Source organism: Vipera berus (genome assembly GCF_964194415.1).
Source record: "Vipera berus genome assembly, chromosome: 10".
NCBI classification, from domain to species: Eukaryota; Metazoa; Chordata; class Lepidosauria; order Squamata; family Viperidae; genus Vipera; species Vipera berus.
In genome coordinates, this window is record NC_138213.1 from 4,570,642 (window position 1) to 4,582,062 (window position 11,421).

Sequence of the window (11,421 nt, forward strand, 5' to 3'; positions counted from 1 at the left end):
GGAAAAATAACCCAACTAAACCTTTTGAGCAAGCTTTATTTAAAGAATTTTTGTAGTTTGTGATTTCTCTTACCATCCTTCCCCACACTAGGGACAAAGGTTTATTTCCTTTTATGGATTCACATTATTTCAGCCATTTCAATATTAGAATCTTGGTCATCATAATCCCGATCAGCACAACCGGTGCTTTTGTTAAACCAGGTTGAATCCTGAAGCTTCTGAAATTGCTCCTCAAGCATAGAGCAGTTTTCTTTGAATCCATGAAGAGAAACGTGTTGCCTCGTTTTATAGAAGCGCTTAATGACCGCCTTGACCCAGTTGTCTGGTTGTGAAGTGGGAACACCAGAGAAACCAGGAAGGCCCCAAAAGAGACTTCTGTTTATTCAGCTCCTTTTGGTAGCCTAGATAGACCCAAGGAGTCAACGAAGAGTGAACTACATCAAGGCTTCTTCTGCATTGCTGAGGCATGCGTCACGCTATTCAGTTCAGCGTCAAGGTTTCCATCAGGATGCACAGCCAAGAACACACAATTGCTTGCCAACCCCTGGTCAGCATTATGGGAAACGTTGTGAGATTATGCTCTGGAGTCCCATGCTAAGTAGGACTGGCACCAGTCCCTGTTTTCTACAAGTCTTCACATTCCTCCCAAACCAGATGCAGCGGATGGATTATTTGACAAACAGTCTCTGAGAACAAGAACATCTTGCTACAAGATGTCTTAGTAACTCTGAAAGGACAATGTAAGAGAATAACAGAAGAGTTGGAAGGGACTTTGAAGATCTTCAAGTCCAATTCCCTGCTCAAGCAGGAAACCCTACATCATCCCGGATAAATGCTTGTCCAATCTCTTCTTGAAAATCCCCAGTGATGGAGCACCCACAACTTTTGGAGGCAAGCCATCAATTATTTGTTCTCACTGTCAGGAAATTCCTCCTTAGTTCTAGGTTGCTTTTCTCCTTGATTAGTTTCCATCTGTTGCTTCTTGCCCTGCCTTCAGGTGCTTTGGAGAATAGGTTGACCCCCCCTCTTCTTTGTGGCAGCCCCTGAGATATTAGAAGACTGCTATCATGTCACCCCTCATCCTCCTTTTCATTAAACTAGACATACCCAGTTCCTGCAACCAGTCTTCCTATATTTTAGCCTCCAATTCATAATCAACTTTGTTGCTCTTATGCCCACTGAAGTCAGTTGCATGATTGGACCTACTCCTGGATAACAATGCTTTCCCAGCGCTTTCTACCGCAGGGCAAGGCAACGCACATGTCATGTCTGCCTCCAATTTATCCCTTCAACAACATACCTGGGAAGTATGCTGGGCTGAGAGCAAGTGGCTGAGTTCACACAACAGCCTAGACAGAGATTCAACATGTTGTGAGAATACAGCCACTGGCTTAACATGTTGGATGAAGCAGCCATTAAACCATGTTTTATTTGCTTTGGGTAAGGCCTGATAGATGAACATTGTACAATGGAGTTTTGTTAACTCAGATTTATGATGAAAAGCATGATTTCATGGCTGAGAATGTTTTTTAACTGAAGCCTCTCTAGTTTTAGCTTCGCATCAATATCTAAATATTCCAATGGAGAAGGATGCACATGAGAGGAAGGGGAAAGAGAATGATCTTTATTTGAATGTCACTCTACAATCTTTACTTTCCTATTTAATGAAACTCAGGGCGGTGGTTTTACCTCTTCATTTTTTAAAACCAGCAAAAGCTGAAAGGTTATACTCAGGCCGCTGAGAATAAGCCTTGTAACGGCGTGACTTATTTCTGAGTGGACATGTAATAAAAATGGCTCGTGTAAATAAAAAAATGGAGTGCAGTGCCGGTGGTGACAATAAAGACAGGAAGATAGAGAGAAAGAGAGAGGTCATTTACAAATTTAGATCTTGGCAAGTTTTTGTTTTTGTTTTCTTGATCGCACATGAAATATGTAATGCACTGCTCTAAAGAATTAGCGCATGGCTCCATCTACAGTCTGGAATCAAATGCATGCACAGATCCCTTGTAGTCTGCTTGAAATTCCCAAATCAATATCTTGTCTATCTGTCTCTCATCATCTGTCATGTATCTGTCTTTCCATCCATCCATCCATCCATCCATCCATCCATATCTATCTATCTATCATCTATCTATCTATCTATCTATCTATCTATCTATCTATCTATCTATCTATCTATCTATCTATCTATCTATCTATCTATCATCTAGAAATAAGTCTTATCGCTCGTTTTCCAGGAAGTCCATTGAACTCAAGGTGGCTTATGAGCAAGTAAGCGCTGCTATTTATTGCCCAACAAAGCAGCTTTCTCTTACCCTGATTATTTTTTTCCATCCAGAGGGCTGAGAAAACTCTCTGAAGGATTCGTTTGGAAAGAAAGAAGGGAGAAGCATCAAGTTGCCCACAGCTAACGCTGACTTCAGATGAGGTTGATTCTGCAGACTCTCCAGAGGGTGAATAACTTTCTGAAAATTATGATCTTCCTGACCTCACAAAATTGATTCAATAGAAGAGAATATTTGTAGCTCGGGGTTGAAATGAGGGGTCCATGGTGCTGACTTTGTGTTTTTCTTGCAAATATTTCAGGACCCAAGGAGGTAACATCATCCGTGCCGGAAGGCTTTGGGCTTTCCTCTCTTTTTCCACGGACATGGCTTGCCCTGTCAGCGTTGATGGGAATCAAGGTTGCTTGATTACGCTGTTGTTTATCCAAATTGGTAGTTTGTTGTTCTGTTTTTTTTTAACATACCCACACACATCTCTGTCTAGAACTAAAGGGGATTCTCTTTGCAGGGAACATTAGTTTAGGAAAGGACTTTTCAAAATATTTATTTGAAGATGCAAAAACTCCCCTTCACCATAATTTATAGTTTACATAGGAATAAAATTACAATACTATAATTCTCTCTCTCTCACACACACACACACACACACAAACACATATTTTGATTTGTATCTCCTGGCATCTTTATTAAACACGATTTGCTTTTGAAACTAATAGCTATATTTCTATCTGTGGACCACCTACTGTACGTATACATTCATCTCCTGTCGTATCTCATCTTTCTAATATGCAGTGTTGCAGATTTTCAAACTCCCATCATTTTTAAAAAAAAAAAATAGGTAGGGCTTATTACAGGCGGAGAACTTTTAAAATCAAATTAAGCCACAGAGAAGACAGAGGCCTAAAGTCCTACAGTGATTTCAAAAATGAAAATGAAACATTCCCCCTGTACATTTTCGAAGTACAATAACACAAGTTGTAAAATTACCTCTGATTAATATCAAGCACACGTTTTAGGCGAGGCGATTTGATTATAATTTGATTACCTGACCTTGTAATTAAAGTTTATCAGGGTGTCCTGAGCCTCTATATATGTAATAGCTTATTTCAGCCCAGTAGGAAAAGCGACAGGAAATCTCAAGTCTCCAGTTTTGCATTTAAATAGGTGGAAAAATGTAGTAATAACGTGACAAACAGGTCTGAGTTTTTTTTGATCATTAATCGTGCTAAGCAATATTCATAAATTCAATTTTGAAGAAGTTGGATACTTTTTCTCCCCCTTTTATTAGTTTCGGGGTTATTAAATGAGATTGTTTCTGACTAATATATTTCTCGACTCAAACGGTAGCTCCCAGCTGTTATTCAAATCAAATAACATGCCCCTTACTTGTGCCTAGCACTCATAAATGCCAAGTTGTGATACATTTCTTGGTGATGGTCACGAATATTAAAGGAGGCAATAAAGCTTCTAATATCTCATAAGTAAGCTGATTTTTCTAAAGGACTGGAATCAGCCGCTGCGGGAAAGGCTGGAGGCATGGGGGACCTCTGGACTACAAGGCCTAAAACAAAGTCTTTCTCTTTTTCTTTCTCTCTTTTTCCTTTCTTCCTTCTTCTTCCTTCTCCTCCTCCTCCTCCTCCCTTTCTTCCTTCCTCTCATTCCTCCTCTTCCCCTCCTCCCATTTTTGCTTTTATCTCTGAACAACAATTTAGCTTACCATGATTTAAGAATAGGAAAATAATTTCAATGTTTGAACAGGAGGGAACAACTACAACTACAGTAGATTCTAACTTCAGACTGAAGGGAAAAAAGGAACAACAAAATAGACATGAAGACGGGTTTGGACAACGGGTGAAAAGCGTCACAGGGTGCAAGTGTTGTGTGAACCTCAGCCAAATATGGCTTGTTCCATAAACCATATTTAAAAACCTCATTGTGCAACATGTATCTTCATCCAAGACAGGAGGAGGAGGAGGAGATGATCATCTTTGCATAGGGTTTGAGATATATTGAGATAAATTTATCCAGCTGATTTCTATGGGACAATTGTAGAGAGGGAGTCTGTGCAGCTGAGTTTTTTAAAAAATTTATTTATTTGTAAAATCCATTGGCCACCCATCTTAATAAGGGCAACTCTTGAAAGCTTGCAATCTTAAAGAGCTGAACCGCTGGGTTCAGTGTTTCTCAACACCGGCCCCGCCATCCTTAGTCACCTTGGCAAAGATGTGAGCACGGCTGGCTGGGCAATCTGTTGCAAGTCTACGTATCTTAAAGTTCCAAGGTTGAGAAACATCCGTTGGGTTCTTAGCCTTTGTGAACATCAACGCAAACCAAGACTGGAGGAGAAGGCTACCTCCACCACACACCCAGGACCTCGGAGACTGCAAATAACGATTCGTGAGACATTTTCCCTCTCCTGTTATTTCACTTTATTTAGTTATTCAATTTACCTGTCACCCATCTCACAGCTGAGCGAGTCAGCGTCATTAAAAAAAAAAGGCAACATGAAACAATTAAAAATTTAAAGCCCTTTTATGACTTTTCCTGCCACGTTTGTTAAGTGAAGTTGTCACCCGGTTGTTAAGCGAATCTGGCTCCTCCATTGACTTTGCTCGACAGAAGGTCGCAAAAGGGGATCACATGACACACACCCCCAGGATGCTGCAACGGTTGCAAATGTGAGGCAGTTGTCCAGCATCCAAATGTAATTCATGTGACCGTGGGGATGCTGCAATGGTCGAAAATAAGTGCAACAAACGGTCATAAGTCACTTTTTTTTCCCAGGGCCCTGGTAACTTCGGTCACTAAATGAACTGTTGTAAGTCGTAAGGACGACGCATACCATTATGGTGAGGAAAGGCACAACTAAACAGCCAGCTGGAAGTTGGAATTTGGTGTTCCTGGGCGAAGAGCTGCTTTTTAGACATTCTGCTTAGGACTGGGCGTAAATTGGGCGCCTCTTTGCAACAAAAGGCTTGAAATGGGTCCCTTCTCCCCCCTAAAAAAGCTGCCTCACCCCCCAATTCCTTCAGTCTGCAGCGTCTCTTTTGTTTTCTTCTCCACTTCTTCATAAAAGATGTTGCTGATGGAAATGCGGAGCTGAGGGAGCTTAACCGTTATGTGCAATGACCTTTACTTTTCTTATTAATATATTATTGCCAGATCTGTACGACTCGCGAAGGCAGTTTGAAAATTCAGATGAAATGCCAACATGCCGTGGCGTCTTTCATCCAGGCCCTTCTCCCACCCACCCATCGACACTCCCCGTCACCCGGCTCGGGCATCTAGTGGTGGCAAACCTGGCGAATTAATATGTATCCTTTCTGTCTCTCTTTTCTCCCTCCCTCTCTCCCTCTCTCTCTCTCCTTTCTCTTTTATTGACTCGGCGAGGTTTGCCCAGGCAACTTGATCAAGAGTAACATTATCAAGAGCTTTGCAAGGCGCGCTTCTTTGTCATTTCCACACCCGTGTCGGCTCCACACTCGTCACTGTCAATCAAACCGCAATAAGACGCAGATGAGTTGCTCATTTGGTTTAATAAAATCTCCCTGCTTATTTGCAGTGCAGTCATTATGCCACATAATTGCCGCACCACCGAGGTGAACAGCAGCCAGTTGCCTGGGGATATGGGGAGGGGGGGGGAGAAATCTGCGATATGAAGGCGTTTGCTCCTGTTGTATCCCTCCCTAGTCACTCATATCCCTAAAATTAATATTGTATTTGAATCTGCTCCCCCCCCACACACACACATACACAGACACCCGTGCCGATGCAGGCTAACATTGTTATTACTTATTATTTGGACGTGAAGTCATTTATTTTGAATTGCCTTGGCAAGTCTGCCAAGCTCAATTGCATTCAGGAGGGCTCGGTGCCATTTTTAATGGCCGTTGGAAAGTGAGAATCCAGAATTAGGGAAAGAATTCTGTTCAGAAGTTAACCTGCCATGCCGTACCTAAGCCGGAGAAAATCAAAGCATCGGGCCTCTGTTATTGTGCTTCCATGGACACCATCTTAGGCTGAGTGGTCACTGGAGTTTGCAAAAGGAAACAAACTAAGATAATTCCTTTGCTTGAGAAGGGAACTTAAAGGTGCAATGTTGAAAAGAACAGGTGTCCAAGATGGTTGAGTAGGGAAATTAATTCACTGGTCTACAAAACTTGGTTTAAGTCAGGTTTGCACCATCTGCTAAGGAGAGCACCAAGGAATTCTCAAATTAAACCTTGGTTCATGGAAACAATCCTAGCATACTGACAGAAGCTAATACTCAACATATTAACAGTTATGGATGTCCCAGTGTAAAAAGGACAGGTGGAAATTGGAGCAAGTTTCTGAGTAGGACTACTAAGATGGTGAAACATCTGGAGAACAAGCCCAATGAGGAACAACAAAAGATTCGGCCTATCTCGTCAACCCCAAAATGACCAATTATAACAATTTTCAAATATCTAAAGCAGGCATGTCAAACTCGCGACGTCACGTGACGTCGCGCGGAGTATCGGAACTTTTTCCCATTGCCGAAAATGGGATGGGCGCGGTTTCTCTGTGACGCTCCGGCCCATGGGCCGGCAGTTTGACACCCCTGATCTAAAGGATTAGCCCATCAAAAGGCAAGACCAGATCCAATACATTAACACTGCAAGTAAGAAGCTGGGTCAACCATAAGGAGAACAGCTAGATCAAGTTGACATATGAAGCAGTCCATTCTCCTTTGTTGGAGAGTCTTCAACCAGAGGTTGGACGGTCATGTCAGAAACTCATATTGACAGAAGAGAATATTTGTAGCTCGGGATTGAACTGTGAGGTCCTTGGTGCTCTGTAAGTTTGTTTTCTTCAGATGTTTCATTGCCAAACTAGACAACAATTACCAGAGGTAGGTAACATCTGATGATGTTACCTAGTATGGTAATGAAACTTCTGCAAGAAACAACCAAGCTCAGAGAGCTCCAGGAACCCCACATGCCACATTGAGTCTTGCACTGAGCAAAGAGAATGAACTAGATGCCTTCTACTTTAAGATACCTTGCAACTAATTCTTTGCAAACAATTCCCACTGAAATCCAAATTACAGGAGTACCCTCACATTTTTAAATGTGACTTTTGGATACCTTTGCCCTCTGACCTTCTTCCCGAAAGGAATACTGAGCAAAACAACAACTCTAATTTGATCTAAATTTCATCAGCAAAGTAATTCAAGCAATGACATACTGGAGAGCATTTTATTCTTGCTTTTAACTTTAGCTTGCAAAGAGGAATGCTGCATTTGAAGTGTCGTAATATTAGAGCACAAGCATTTTGAAGAGAGAAGGAGGGGGAGGGAGGGAGGGGAGAGAGAGAGAGAGAGGGGGAGAGGGAGAGATGCTTCTTTATCATGAGATGAATATTATTTTTGTCCATAACAAATGTATGCAAATTGACCTGATAGACTGAAACTCAAATGATTAAGTGATTCATATTTCTTTAATTGGGATGAAGCCCCTTGTGGCTGCTTCAAACACAATCTTTTTCCAGACTTGGTTTTTCCCCCCTCCTATCTGTGTGAGAGCTGCTGAAACAAAGTCTATGTGAGTCGTTTTTTTACAGGGGTTCTGTTCTAACCATTTGGTTTCCTTGAAGGAAACACTTGCTTGTTCATCAAATCTTCATGCAGCATTTCTGCATCACACTGACTGCCTCGGGCAGTGTAACCTTTATTTATTTTTTTGCCCATTCAGATTAGCAAGAGGATGTCTGCTGAGAGCAAAATGAATATTAAACCCACTCTGAAAAGTTCCACCCAGAACCTTGATTTTTTTTAACAAAGAAGCTGATGCTTTTTTTTCCTGAAAAACTTCTAATACTTTATAAGGTTTGTCAACTGATTCGGATGCATCTTTGCTAATTAAGCAGAAGAGTTTAATAGATTAATTCATTGGCCGACATCTACATATCTGGTAACCTACAAACAGGACCGGTGCTTGGAGTCATATAACTGAGTTATTGTAAGCCGTAAGCCGGAAGTTCACTGAGTTTGAGGATAACATATTTTGCCTGTAAGACAGTGTGGTTTGGAAAAAGTTGATTGGGTGATGCACATTCACAGCTAGTTTTCATCTTCTTCTTCTTCTTCTTCTCCTCCTCCTCCTCCTCTTCTCTGTTTCTGATAGTAGCCGACATACCAGCAGATGGGCCGGGCTCTGAATATCTCCACATTCACACAGCATGTTGTTATCCACTAAGAGCCTCCACTTGAGCATGTTGGTTTTACACTTAGGCACTCTAACCATCAGCCTATCCAGGGTCCTCCAGGTAATATGAGAATTCAGATCCTTCAGCCAGATCCTCCTTTAATGTTATTCCTTGTTCGATGGTCTCCATCTTTGAATTCAATTTTGTTCTTGTGTACCCTCAAGAATGTCTGTTGGTGCCATAAAGCTGTTCCTAGCTCTTGGCTTGGGGGACATGTCCATTCAGAGGATGTTGGGGATCATTCTCTTGGTTTAGTTCTCTCTCGTTGACTTGGGGAATCAACCACACAACACAAACCGTGCTAGCGTGAGGAGACAGACAGTGGGATTTTTTACTAGAGTTTTGCATGCACAAGAAGAAACAAAGGAATGGAAGAATGCACGTCTTTTCTGCTTTCTCTGTTTTTTTTTAAAGGTCCTGTTAGCCCTTGACTTACAGTTGTTTGCTTAGCGACCGCTGAAAGTTATGACACTGAAAAAAAGTGATTTACAAATAGTTTTTGCATGTTGCAGCATCCCCATGTTATTTTAAGATCCAAATTTGAGCACGGCAACCGAGCATGTATTTACAACAGACGCCCGAAATTTACATTGCTAAGCGTGATAATCGTTAGGTGAGTTTTGCCCCATTTTATGAGCTTTCCTGCCATAGCTATTAAGTGAAGCACTGCAGTTGTTAAATTAGTAACACTGTTAAGTGAATCTGCCTTCCCCCTTGACTTTGCTTGTCAGAGGATCGCAAAAGGGGATCACATGACCCCGTCATAAATATGAATCAGTTGCTAAGCATCCAAATTTTGATTACGTGACCATGGGGATGCTGCAACAATCATAAGTGTGAAAAACAGTCATAAGTCACATTTTTCAGTGCCTTGTAACTTCGAAATATCACTAAATGAACATTTGTAATCAAGGAGTACCTGTGTTTGGAAGGACTACCCTTCCAAATCAAACCAAACTGGGTTCTTTGAATTGGTTTGACAATGGAATGTGATCCAAAGGGATATGCCAAATACATTTCTTTATCAAACTGAGCCTATTTTAGGTAAAGATCGGCTGCTTTAATGGAGGCAATTATTTTCTGCCAAGGAAAAACCGGTGGAGGCCTCCATCTAGTGGTGTCTTTTATTTCCCATCACGTATCAGAAAGTAATCAGGCTGGGATCTCGTAACTGGTACCCACCAGAGATCCGGGGCCTATAAGAGTAATGATTGGCAAGGCAATAAGTCTACTGATTTGTGGCAGTGGTCTACTGATGCAGTCTGAACGATAATGTGGTTTGATTAGCATGAGCTTAAATGTGTTTTTTGCCAATCCAAGCATGCATAAACTGTAAGCTGTGATACACTGTTGTGTCAACCAGGTTATTCAGCTTGTTCTAAAAATCTTGATTAAAGCACCTTATTGTTTAGGGCAATGTGTTTTTTTTAACTTTGGCAACTTGAAGACATGCGGACTTCAATTCCCAGAATTCCCTAGCCAGCTTTGCTAGATGAGGAATTCTGGGAGTTGAAACCAACACATCTTGAATTTGTCAAGGTTGAAAAAATACAGGTTTAGGGCAAAGAGCGACCTATAACAGCAGAAATGTAATTATGCAGCACCACATCACTAAGAAAGGCAGAAGAAAAGCACCTTTTTTATGTCTTTCTTCATAACAACTACTCAAAAAGCTTCATGTTGTTCTTGTTGTTAGCTGCGAAGTCGTGTCCGACCCATCGCGACCCCATGGACAACGTTCCTCCAGGCCTTCCTGTCCTCTAACCATCTTCTGGAGTCCATTTAGGCTCACGTCTACTGCTTCAGTGACTCCATCCAGCCACCTCATTCTCTGCCGTCCCCTTCTTCTCTTGCCCTCGATCTTTCCCAGCATTAGGCTTTTCTCCAGTGAGTCCTTCCTTCTCATTAGGTGGCCAAAGTATTTGAGTTTTAGCTTCAGGATCTGGCCTTCTAAAGAGCAGTCAGGGTTGATCTCCTCTAGGACTGACCGGTTTGATCGCCTTGCAGTCCAAGGGACTCGCAGGAGTCTTCATACTCCGACATAAGTCACCCAGACCCCATCGCACCACACAGTCAGCCATAGCATGGAAACAAACCTTATCATATGTCAAAGGAGTGTCAGAAATGGCGGCCAGAATTCTCTTAACTTCTGGGAATAATGGCGACCCACAAACCAACATCAACACTCTGACAAGAACTGTCCAGAACCAAAGTACAGAAATGAGAGAATAACAACGTAATCTGCAAGATCAAATGCAACAACTGCAACCCATTCTACGTTGGACAAACAGGACATCCGAGCCCAAGAAGCCACAAAGACTGACCAGCGGTCAATTGACGTGACCACAAATCCCTGATCTCGACTCACATCGACACCGAACGACGTTAGTTCGACGGAACAAAAACCGTTAGTCCTGTTACTACACCCATGCATGCGAATTTGTCGAAAGGCGATATTCAACGAACGATGGATCAACAAACACATCGATCTGCAACCAACCTACAGGTCTGTGAGAAGCGGGATCAATTGAGCAACCAACCGATGACAGCGCTGACCAGCAGCCAGCTCGCATGACCTCCAGGCAGGATGACCTCGGCACCAGGTGACCCTCACCTGGCGCAACCAGTCACATGACCAACTGACCCCCTAAGACCTATACAGGTATTCTTCGACTTACAATTCATTTAGTGACCATTGAAAGGTACGACGGCACTGATAAGTGGCTTAGGGCCATTTTTTTCACACTTTACGACCGTTGCGGTCACCTGATCAAAAATTCAGACGCTTGGCAACTGACTTGTATTTATGACAGTTGCAGGGTCACGCGATCCCCTTTTGCAACCTTCTAACTAGCCAAGTCAACAGGGGAAGCCGTATTGACTTCACAACCGTTACTAGCTCAAC